This window comes from Ochotona princeps, chromosome 2, assembly GCF_030435755.1.
Source record: "Ochotona princeps isolate mOchPri1 chromosome 2, mOchPri1.hap1, whole genome shotgun sequence".
In the NCBI taxonomy this organism is placed as follows: domain Eukaryota; kingdom Metazoa; phylum Chordata; class Mammalia; order Lagomorpha; family Ochotonidae; genus Ochotona; species Ochotona princeps.
The window spans coordinates 112,697,480-112,710,137 of NC_080833.1; positions in this window are offsets into that span (position 1 = coordinate 112,697,480).

Here is a 12,658-nt window from a genome sequence, read left to right on the forward strand (position 1 = left end):
CCCCCCCAGGAAGGTTGGAATGCCGAATTACGCTAACCTGGTCTCAGCACCCACCTTGATGCAGACCCCATGCTACAGGTCACGAGAGCATGCAAGCAGAGGAGCTGCTACATTCTCTCCCATCCCCTGTGTCTAAGATGTATAACAAACACCGTGCTGTATGCCCTGGGTGGCCATTCCCCTCACACGGTCATCACACTGTGTGGAAGTGGTCCTGGGTCTCTCAGCAGGGAGAAGTCCATCACACTCCCCCTTGATTAATAAAACTTTGCCTTGGCTAAAAATCTCTCTCTTTCTCTATAGCCTCTAAGCCTAACAGTTCTAAGAACTCATTTATGGAGAAACATACATTTTGGGAAACATATATGTGTATTTTCTTAATGAGAAAGGCTTAGTTAATAACAGAAGTAAAAATTTTGTTACCTAAGTCTAATAACTTGGAATTAAGAGATATGTTTATTTTGGTTCAAAAATATTTGTAAATGTATGTGCAGTTTTTTTTTCCATAATATCCATTCTGTTATTTCTGGGACTCCAAATGTAGATATTTTAAGATTCTTGACACAGTCCAACCCACATGTCCTAGAGGCTCTGATCTGATTTTTCCCTCTTGATTTTTTTTCTCTTTGCATTCTAGTTTGGGGAATGTTTATTGACTTATTTTTAGCTCATTGATTCTTTCCTCTATTGTGTTAAGTTTAGAAATGATTTTGTCAAAGGCATTCTTCATCTCTGTCAAAGACATTCACATCTTCAAGTGTTTTTCATTTCTAACGTCTCTGCTTTATTCTTTTTTTTTTGAAAATCAACCTGTTTATTTCACTTTGTAACATTAAAAGTCAAGCTCCTCATAAAGCTGTCAAAATTATTTTTACATTTGCACACACTTCATAATCTGACAATCATAAAAATCATGTGTCTAAGACTTCAAAGAGACTATAAGGAAAATGACTGGTACAAACTATGCTAATTTCATAAAGGAGTGATGGTTTGAATATTTTATAATTTGTGTGGACTTCTTCAGGATATCAAAAATATTATCATTTAAATATATTATTCAGGATATTAATATAGGAACAATGTAGATACAATACAACAAGAATTTCATCAGAGATTTAGTTTGACTCTGATACAATACAAGTAATCATATAGGTACAAATAATCCTACAAATATAATTGTCCAAGAATAAACAAATGCATTTTCCCACAAAGCTGCTTTATTCTTTCCTAATGGGCACAACAGTCTTTGGTCTCATCTTTACTGTAGAAGCAAGTCAATCTGATCAAAGGTAAAGCTATGCTTGCTGTGGGTTGTTATGGTTACTCTCTGCACCGCACGCTTAGAATTCTTGTAGTGCTGCACTGTGCTTCTCAGTATCTCAGCACCAGCTTTACGTTTCCCATCGTACTCCAGCAAAGGGCATTTCCCTTTACATGCTCTTGACTATCCCCCGCCAGGAAACTATTCTTAGACACTGCTATCCAGTGTTGGTTGAGCCTGGGGGAGAACAGCCTGCTGCAAGAAGAACAGTGCTGCAGCATTTCATGGTTCTGCCCAGATGCTTTCTCTGCCAGAGACAATGGCTCTGAGCCTTAGGGGCAGGGCTCTCCCCCTTGATCCTCTCCCTCTGCCCTTGAATATTCCTTAATATTCTGCACTCAGAACCTTTTTCTTTCTCCAAAAACCAGAATAATTTTATGTGCTTGTTTATACAGAGAGAATAGATTTCAAAAAATATATACTTTTAAGAAAATAACAATCCTTCCCACCCTACCTCCTCTCTACACCACACACACACACACACACACACACACACACACACACACATCCTCTTCTCCTTTATTTTTAAAAATTTTGGCAATAATGTACTTTCAATTCACTTTGTAAACAATCACAGGCTTAATTCTATGCTAAAGAAAGTATTCAACAAATGGTAAGCCCATTGCTTCTCAGGGGCATAGACAAAGGCTATACACACTATCAAATCTCCAAGTGTCAATTTCACTCGCAAACATTACATTTTTATACTCTATATATGATTTTGCTCTGCAATCTTAGCTCTCTGAAGAATCCTGAAAATCTGTTATTTTTTTCAGATTATCTGACTTCATTTTTGGTTGTTGTAAAAGTGGGAATAAGACTCCAACTTTTTATAGCCTACATGGAAATACAATTTTAGTTACATAGTAATTGTGTTATTTAGGTTTGAAATTCTCATGCCTATTATTATTTCATATATATTAATTTGGTAATTCCCATTTCTCGCTCATATTGACTTATACAACTATGCATGGTAATTTCCATTTATTCTTTCATTCATTCAACTGATTCTTATTGAATAACCATGGTATTCCCAGGTACTTCTATTGAGGAGTGTCCAATCCACACTTCAACCTCAGTCCGTGGTGCTCTAATGAACAATCCACATGCTTTCATTGTGATGATATGTTGATATTATACAGTTGCCTACCCAGCATTTGGTCTGTCTTTCCAGTGTGGTAGAGATTAGTGCCTGTGAAGTGTTGTTCTTGGGCAACTCATGCCCTGATTGAAGAAGCCGTGTCAGATATTCTGTATGTAAGGTTGCTTAGATCAGTTGATCTCAGTTGCTCTTTTCTGCTTATTTTGATCTTGACGTCTCTGGCTGATTACATACACAGATATAATCTGAGACGCAGTTGATCATTTACTCCTCCCCACCTGCAGTGACTGTATCATCCCGAACACTATCATATCCTCTAATAATATTATCTCCTTCCTTCTCTCCTAAAACATTGTTCAATCTTGAATCATTCGACTGAGTCTAATATCTAGCTTGACATGCATTCGTACTTAGAAAGGGCACACATGCTGGTTTCTCAAGTCTTCAGCGCCACCTTTACAGAGAAACACCGGTTAGTGCAAAGGATGTGGAGACGTGGGGAAAAGAACCAAGCAGTGACAGCAGGAGATGTTAATAGCTTTAACTCCTTATTTAGAGGATGCAAGGATTTAAAAAAAAAGGTTGAAATAATTGTGACACATTCTTTTTTTCATAAACATTAATTTTTTTCTATCACAAAGTCAAATATACAAAGAGGAGGAGAGACAGAGAGGAAGACTTTCAGTCCAATGATTCACACCCCAAGTGACTGCAACGGCTGGTGCTGTGCCAATCTGGAGCCAGGAGCCAGGAACTTCTTCCAGGTCTCCCACACAGGTGCAGGGTCCTAAGGTGTTGGGCCACCCTTAACTGCTTTCCCAGGCCACAAGCAGGGAGCTGGATGGGAAGCAGGACCGCTGGGATTAGAACCGGCACCAATATGGGATCCCAGCGCATTCAAGGCGAGGACTTTAGCCGCTAGGCCACCATGCTGGGTCCTGTGATATATTCTTTCTAAAAATTTTAAACATATATTAATTAAAGACAGAACATACAGAGAAGAGAGACGTATTCCAACCAATGGTTCACTTCCCAAAATGGTGACAATGGTCAGGCCGAAGTCAGGAGCCATGATCTGCAAACTCCATTTGGATAATAGAAAACCAAATAACTGTTCCCTCAACTTAGACTTTCCCAAGCTCATCAGCAAGGAACTGGACTGGAAGTGGAGCAGCTAGGATTCAAACCAGCAACCCAATATGAGATGTTAGCATCACACACAGCAGCTGAACCCGCTGCGCATAATGCTAACTCTGTGTGACAGAGTAATTCCACAATTTGTGAGTCTTACACATGAGTTTTGGAATGTTGACTCTATACATTAATAGAGTTTTAAAAATTGTGTTTTTTTACATAAAACACTGAAATAATTCCTAAAAGTCCCTTGAAGTTCAGAGTAGTCACCGTTGTGCTTACTAAGCAATAAAGGAAATCACCTTCTGGTCCAGAAACACCCCGTTCACAAACACACCACGGGACTGAGTTAAAAGATTATCTATTTTGTGGGGATTTCACCAGCTTTTCTGGCAATGTACTTCAGGGAAAACGACCTTTTATAATCAGCATCAAACACAGGTGAGACATTGATCATCTCCAGCAGACTGCAGTGCCAGCAGCTTTTAAAAATGCTACAATGGTTCTCTGAAGCTGATTTTTTTCCCTTTAGCTATGTATTAAGAAGTTTCACACAAAGTAGCCACTGAAAGCCCAGCACAATGGCTCAATTGGCTAATCCTTCACCCCCAAGTGCCAGGATCCTCTATATGGGCACCATCATATCTCAGCTGCTCCCTGCATATGACCTGGGAAAGCAGTAGAGGCTGGCCCAAGGCCTTGGGACCTTGTACCTATGCAGGAGGCCCTGAGGGGGCTCCTGGATCCTGGCTTCAAATTGGCTCAGCTACAGCCATGGCAGCCACTTCAGGAGTGCATCAGTGGACAGAAGTTTTTCTCTCTGTATTTCCTTCTTTCTGTAGATCTGACTTCCCAAAGGAAAAAAAAATAAATCTTCAAAGAGAGAGAGAAATGAGTTGTACACCAATGTTTAAAAAATTATAATTAGTGCAATTATAAAATTAATTTAAATATCCATACAAAGTATCTTATTAAATACAATACAGTGTAATTGCATAATAGATTACTATATAACAATTAAAAACACTTCAAGTGAATAATATGCTAACCTGACCCAATTGCTTCAAGAAAAACTAAGGTCCCAAGCAGAACCCATGCTTTTTATTACATAAAGGAGCAATTAAGTCACACAAAACCACTTGACTTTTTTTCCAGAGTCAAGCATGATTTCCTCTGGATGATGGGATTATAGGTGATCAGATTTACTCCTTAGTGCTTTGTATTTTTCAAATTAGCAGAGAAAAGAGATATTTTCATCTGTTTCAGAAGTAGATGCCACTTGACAGTGTCAAGAGTCAAAGAGAAATATAGAAGAGGTAAAAGCCAGAGGCATCTAAGATCCAGTGTAGGAGTTTCTGAATCAGATCTCTGATGGGACCTCAAGTGCGGGTTCCTAACAGTCCTCAATGGAGGTGACAACAAACTCGATTTCATGACAGTGGCAGCTTCAATTGAGTCCACTGTGAAAGCTTCCTCTTTGATTCCAGCAGAATTCTCCAAACGAAATAATGCACATTTTCGTTACTGATGACTGAAATCCACCACCATATCTTGTTCCCCTAACAACCCAAAGAAACTCTAGGCCAGGCTCGGAAGAAGCCTATGCCCTCTGACAGAGAACAAGGTCTATGTGAGTTAACATCGCCCACCAATCCACCCGGTGATCTCATACCTACTTCATAGGAAATCAGATATACATGTTTCACGGATGTGTGGAAGAGCTCGAGGAAGCTGCTGACTGCTACTCAGAGCGGAGTCATTGCTAAGACCCCCTCTAAGCAATCCTTGCCCTGATCAGTGTAGAGATTTGCAAGGCTTTCCCCCTCCTTCATTCATTACAACCCTAAAAGGTGGGTTGGGCTCAACTGCACTGAACTTGAAATTTTTCCTCTTCTGCTTCTTTCTCTCTTCCACAGATTCCTGTGGATGCTTAAGATACTTCCTGGAAACACCTGAATATTCAGAGGTCTTTTTTCTTATAGAATCCAAACTGTATCTGTGTGTCCACGTGCCCAGGGCCTGAATACAGGAAAGCCCAACGATCTGATGAACTTGAAGCAGTTTCTCTTCATGTTACACACATACTTCTCCTATGGCAGTCTTGATCTTTTTTTTTTTCTTTCATAAGCTAGTTTGTGCATTCTATGAGATAAAGGCCCCTGGTTGGGAAGTAGCAGACCTGGTGGCCCCTTGACAATCTTGGAAGGTCTACTGGCACCCACCCACTCACCACCACCAACAACAACTTGATGGAAAGATAGACCTCTGCAGCGCCAACAGGACTGCTTCAACATGACTTGTTTCACTCACTTCAGGCCTGTCTTCTTCCTTTGCATTTCTTATCAGGGAGAGTGTGAAGAGATCATCCATGATTGGCTCACTCCCCAGATGTCCACAGCATTCAGGGCTGATCTAAACCTAAGCCAGAAACCCAGCGCTTCATCCGGGCTTCCCATATGCACCAGGATCACAGGTACTTGGGCCGTTAGCCACCACTTGACAAGCATGTTATCAGGGAGAAGAATCATAAGCGGAGCAACCGGGACTTGAACCAGCGCTCCAACATGGGATGTCAGCATTGCAGGTAGAAGTTTAGCTCACTGACCCACAATACTGAACCTTCAGCTGAATTTTTAAAGCACAAATTAACTCAGAGGCCATGACCAAAGGTGATCGGAAGTTTTAATTTTTATTGCATCTAAAGAAGAAAGTATAAGCAGTGACGCCTCTCACAAGAATGCAGCTACGTTTGCATCTATTCACTGCTAGGATGGGTTAAACAGAACAGTTGGACTTTTACCACATCACCCCGCTCTCAGTGTCATAGAGAGGGGATTCTTCTGGGTCCACGGTTTCTTGAGTGAGAAAGGAGAACTGGACACAGACGATTTCTCCAGCATTCTGACATTTTTCCATCCCACCACGCCCCATGAATGTTCCATGCATCCTGGCACAAAAGTGAAGGGATGCCTTGTCCAAGCTTCTTTAATTTCCCAGAAATGGTTCTGTCAACAATAAAATCAATGTGAACAAATGGCGAGGCTTCAGAGATCTAAGACTTACACGGAGGATTAAAAAGGAGAAGCAATTAAAATTTTGTGAACAGGGATTTACCACCTGGAATCATTAATAAACAAGGCAATGAATCTGACAGTGTCCAGGGCAAGGATCTTGGTAGTGGCTCGGTGATCTGGTCAACTGAGATGTCCAGCCAGCAAGGTCAGCACTGCTTTGGATGGGTGACCTGTAGGTGTGCTAGGCCTGGGCTCCTTGCCAGCTTTCCTGTCTCTTTGTGGTGCTCTGTTTAATGTTTCCTGGAACTGGGAAGCAAGTTCAAGTCTACCCACTTCTACAGAGGGGAGCATCGATCTTTGTCCAAGTCCAGTGATTGAATGGGGCTTTCACTCCAAGATGAAGCTTCACACAAGACTTCTCCAGGCAAAGAGGAAAGCCTATTTCCACCCAGGTACGAAAGAACAAGCTACAACCAGTTGCAATCAGAAGCCTACTGCAAAGAAATAATAAAGGGAGTTTTTCAAGTTGAAAGAATATCATATATGGATCTGGTGTTATGATGCAGTTATTTAAATCACTGCCTACAATGCCAGCATCCCACAGGAGCACCAGTTCAAGTCCTGCCTGCTCCACTTCTGATCCAGGCCCCCCCACCCCAATACACCTGAGAAAGTACTGGGTCCATGCCAGTCATGTGGGAGACCTGGATGGAGGTTTGGCTTGACCTAGACCTGGCTTTTGTGAACATTTGAGAAGTTGAACCGGTAGATAGAAGATGTCTCTCACTTCTTTCCCCATAACTCTTTCGAAGCAATCAATAAATAAATCAACAGTATTTTTAAAAAAATAAAATAATATGCAGAACTGTGAGTGCCAGGAAAGGATAAAGGACATTAGAACATTTTTAAAAAGCAAATATAAAGGCTAATGACAGTTTGATACCACAATGATGATCATGATTACTCACCTTCCAAATTTTATAACAGATGGAATTAAGATATAGACAGACAACAAGCAAAGGTTGGAGGGGTGGGCACCAGCCAGTCTTCACTGCATAAGAAGTTTCCCAACATTTTAGCAACAGCAAATGGCAAATATTCACATGATATCATTGAATGAAGCAGTTCGTGCCATGGTGGGCTCAGGTGAAGATGGGTGACCAGATGGCCTCACATGACAACTGGGCCTGGGACTCTGCGGGGACTGGGTCCTCACTGCTTATACCTCCGCTTCCCCCAGGAGCTTAAACTGGGTTTGTTCCCATGAATGCAAAAAGGGCCTCAAGAATAAAACACCACCTTTACTCTTTCGGCCTTTTATTCAAGCATCCCCTTAAATCTCATTTACTGATATTGATCAGTCAAAGTAAATTAAACACGTAGGCCCAAATTCACTCTATTAGGAAACACACTCTCTCCATCTTAATGAATCTCTATGTCTCTTGCCATGCGTGGGAGTGGCACCCAGGACCCCCACAAAATCTACTTATCAAGAAACACTCATGAAATCTAGCTACACAGGGCAGCAAGTCACATGGATTTTTGTTTATTGAGAAGTGTTTGCCTGGAGGAGTCTCTGACCACTGCAGCTGAAAGTCCTCACAGATATCAAGGTTCCGCGACAGCTGCTCCTGCAGAAACACCTCATTATGTCAGAGCACTTGTCTCAATGTAGAAAATGTTTTCACTTAAAAATACACACACATATATATTCACATATATACACACACATGTATTTTCACATATATACATAGATAGATAGATAGATAGATAGATAGATAGATAGATAGATAGATAGGACCGGCATCATGGCCTAGTGGCTAAAGTCCTTGCCTTGAACACGCCAGGATCCCATATGGGCACCAGTTCAAATCCCAGCAGCTCCACTTCCCATCCAGCTCCCTGCTTGTGGCCTGGGAAAGCAGTCGAGGACGGCCCAAAGCTGTTGTTACGGTCGCTTGGGGAGTGAATCATCGGATGGAAGATTTTCCTCTGTGTCTCTCCTCCTCTCTGTATATCTGACTTTACAATAAAAATAATAAATAAATCTTTAAATATTTATATGTGTGTGTGTATGTGTGTGTGTGTGTCTCCCACATTAGAATGCAAAACATGAAGATTTGGGGTTGTGCTATAGTTTGGTGGCAAGGATTAAGCCGCTGTCCACAGCTCTGGTATTCCATATGGGCACTGATTTGAGGGCTGGCTGTTCTGCTTCTGATCTAGCATCCTACTAATGTGCTTGAAAAGCAGCAAGACGGTCTAAAACCCGGGATCCCGCAATCATATGGGAGCCCTGGCTGAAGCTCCTACCCCTAGCTTTGCCCTGGCACATCTGGGCATTGTGGTCGATTGGAGAGTGAATCCGTAGATAGAAGATCTCTCCTCTCTCTTTATAACTTTGATTTTCAAACAGAAAACTACATCCTTAAAAGAAAGTTTTAGGCCCTGTAAAGAAACCTAAAATCCTCACTGTCCATGTCCTGGTTGTACCACTTCCCATCCAGCTCCCTGCCTGTGACCTGGGAAAGCAGCAAAGGGTGGCCCAAAGCCTTGGGACGCTGCACCTGCGCGGGAGACCTGAAGGAGGTTCTTGGCTTCGGATCAGCTCAGCTCCTGCCGTTGCAGCCACTTGGGGAGTGAACCAACAGATGGAAGATCTTTGTCTCTCCTCTCTGTAAATCTGACTCTCCAATAAAAACAAATAAATCTTTTTTTCACAGTTTTTATAAAGGTCTGTTTCATTACTGGTGGGTAGCATATTTAACAGTTAAATATATTTAAATAATGTCTAGGAGGCGGCAGTGTTGGTAACTCAGAGACACCAATTCAACTAGACACCAGCTAACTAGTGACTAAATATCTAAAGCACAGCTCTTGTTTGGATCATCCTTTGTTTTAGTCACCTTCTGGGGGTGGGGAAAAAGTTTTGCATTTATTGGTAACTCTGTTTTATCTGTAGAACCTAAAAGAAGTCGTAGTACTCTTAGGTACTACTGGATGGGCAAATGCACAGGGTGCGGGCTCCACGTCCGTGCCACCAAGAGGCAGCAGTACCATCCACCTTGGTTCCTCAAAATCCACAGCCAAGTTAGGTTAATCTGAAAAGCCAGCTTCTAACCATGCTTCTAAAATGCTGAGCGACCAAGTTGGTTATTCACAGTGACTTAAAGCAGCTTCAGGCAGCAGGGGGTGTTGTTTCCAACAGAACATGACCAGTTCTGAGCTGACTTCATTTTGGTCCTGGAATAAAGAGTGATGTCACCGTGGAAACCGAGAGCGGCTGATGCGACGAAGGGGAGCTTGCAGGGGGATGTCTGCTGCGGTTACCTGGAGTTAGTTCCTCCAAACGGGTGCTTCCGGAAGGTTTCACAGAAAGTCTCCCTTCTGATTCAACCACACAGGAGAGAGTCAAGGGGAAGCAGTACATACCACCATGTAAGCCACTTTTGCTTTTATTGGCAAGTCAGATTTTACAGAGGAGAGAGACAGAGAGAAAGACAGCCTGCTGGTTCGCTCCCCGCGTGGCTGTAAGGGCCAGAGCTGAGCTGATCCAAAGCCAGCAGTTTCTTCCCAATTTTCCACACAGCTGCAGGGTCTTAAGACCTCAGACTGTCTTCTACTGCTTTCCAAGGGCATAAGGAGGGAGTTGAATGGGAAGAGCGGCAGCTGGGACATGAATTGGCACCCAAATAGGATCTCAAGTGCATGCATGGCGAGGACATTAGCCACTAGGCTACTGCACCAGGCTCATGTCCATCGCTAACTATGTCTTCTTTTCCTTAAAATCAAATGCACATTTTTCACTCACTTATCACGTTTCAATTTCCATCTACTCTTACAGAACTTTCACAGAAGTGGAACACAGTCCATCTCAACTTCCTTTCCCCAAGAGTATATCTTACATGGTCTTCCATCTGTCCCATCCATGAATAACTGGCTCTGACTTCATTACAGATGGCCCTGGCCTCCTCCGCACAGAGTATTTTGCCTGCAGACACATAATGGCTATGATGAAGGAAAATTCAACAAGTGTCAAGAAATTTTAAAAAGACAAAACAGTGTTTCCAACCCTGATAGCTAAAGGTAGCATGGGAGAGAAACTTCCTCTATTCAAAGTTACTCTGAAAATGGCCTTATGTGGAGCTGGAGGTCTGTAAATTAACGTAATTATCTTCTTATACAGCTTTTACTCACTCTTGAATTTCTAAGCTTATCCCAAAATAGATCATTTCTAGCTAATTAGGATATAAATCCAAGGATCATTACAACAGCAAAATTGCTGTAGTGAAAATTTGATACTACCATTTCCGAATGGAGGAATTGATTTTTATTTGGGAGACTATAAGCTATTTCTAAATCTCCACAGCCCTTGTGTGCCAGCAATCCTAGACACTGCTTACTGCAGCGCTAAGAAAAATGCTATTAGTGCCTTGGAGCAATTACGTGTAGATGCTGCCACCTAGTGGTCATTTCTACAAACTACACCTCCTAACCTAACCATACGGTATTGGAAAATACAAGGCATGACATAATCAGTTCCTTAAGAACTTTATCTGCTAAATAATCATTTTTTATCCATATGAAATTATGTCTTAATACAAACTTAAATGTATTAACTTAGTATCTATGTTAAAAAAGCATGACAAGTCATCTCAGCTACACTGTACACACACACAATATTGTATAAATTATGTTATACTTTTGTTGTACAATAAAACCATAACTGTAATGCTAAAAATATTGCATTTGGGCCCAGCACAATAGCCTAGTGGTTAAAGTCCTCGCCTTGCGTGTACTGGGATCCCATATGGGCTCCGATTCTAATCCCTACAGCCCTGCTTCCCATCCAGCTCCCTGCTTGTGGCCTGGAAAAGCAGTCGAGGACGGCCCAAAGCCTTGGGACCCTGCACCTGTATGGGAGACCCAGAAGAGCTCCAGGCTCCTGGCTTCAGATTGGCGCAGCACCAGCCATTGTGGTCACTTGGGGAGTGATTCATCGGACGGAAGATTTTCTTCTCTGTCTCTCCTCCTCTCTGTACATCTGCCTTTCGATAAAAAAAAAAATCTTAAAAAAAAGGCAGATACATAATGACAAAGAGAGACAGAGAGAGATTGCCCATGTACTGGTTCACTCCTGCAGTATGTGCGCAAAGGTAGATGTTAAGCTGACTAAACCCAGAAGCCCAGCCAGATCTGCTACGTGGCTGGAAGACGCTCGACTACTCCAGCCATCATCACCTGCCGTCCAAGAAACACATTAGCAGAAAGCTGGAGCAGTCAGGACCCAGACTTCAGGCAGAAGACTGAGGAGCTGAAAAAGCAAGCAGAGGATTTACCAGGAGAACGTGGGCTTGAAGGAAGAAAGAACAGAAAGGGCAGTGGGCTGTGCTTGAAACATCTGGGGACTTCAGATACAACCAGTGTGGTCGGAGAGGGGGGCAAGAGGAAGGGGAGACGGCAGCAGAGTCAGGGAGGAAGGCTAGGACTCCTTGAAGGGCCTCATAAGCAATGTGTCATCTTGCTCAAAAATGAGGGTTTTGAGCAGGAAAGCCCAAGAAGTGACATATCTTGGTCTGCCAGCGTGTCCATATGGCAACGGGAAGGAAGCAGGAAAGCAGTTGGAGGTGGCAAGAGAGAAAGGTGTTCTGGTCTGAGAGAGGTACATGGAGCTGCACGGAGTGGCTGGCCTCACCAGCACTACGTGAATTTATCACATTACAGAGAGGGAACTTACGGTAGACTGAAGGTGGAGTCCCAAAGAGAAGAAAAAAACAAAAACCTCAGACTCATGGCTGCAGCACCTGGAAAAGTCAAGTTGTTACCAATGTTCAGAAGCAGAAGGATGCTGCTGGAGCAGATGCTGTGCCCTGCAGACCGGGTGTGGGAAGCCCAAGACGCTTCTGAGAGCTGCAAGCGCGTATTTCATGCATTCAGGGAATATTCAGATGAGCGCGCTGGACTAAGATGGAAATTCTACACAAACACACATGCACACAGCAACAAAGCTGTAAGGATGAATGACCTCAGCCAAGGAGGAAATTCAAAAAGAAACAAGGAAACCAAGCCAAGCCCCTGCCACTCCTG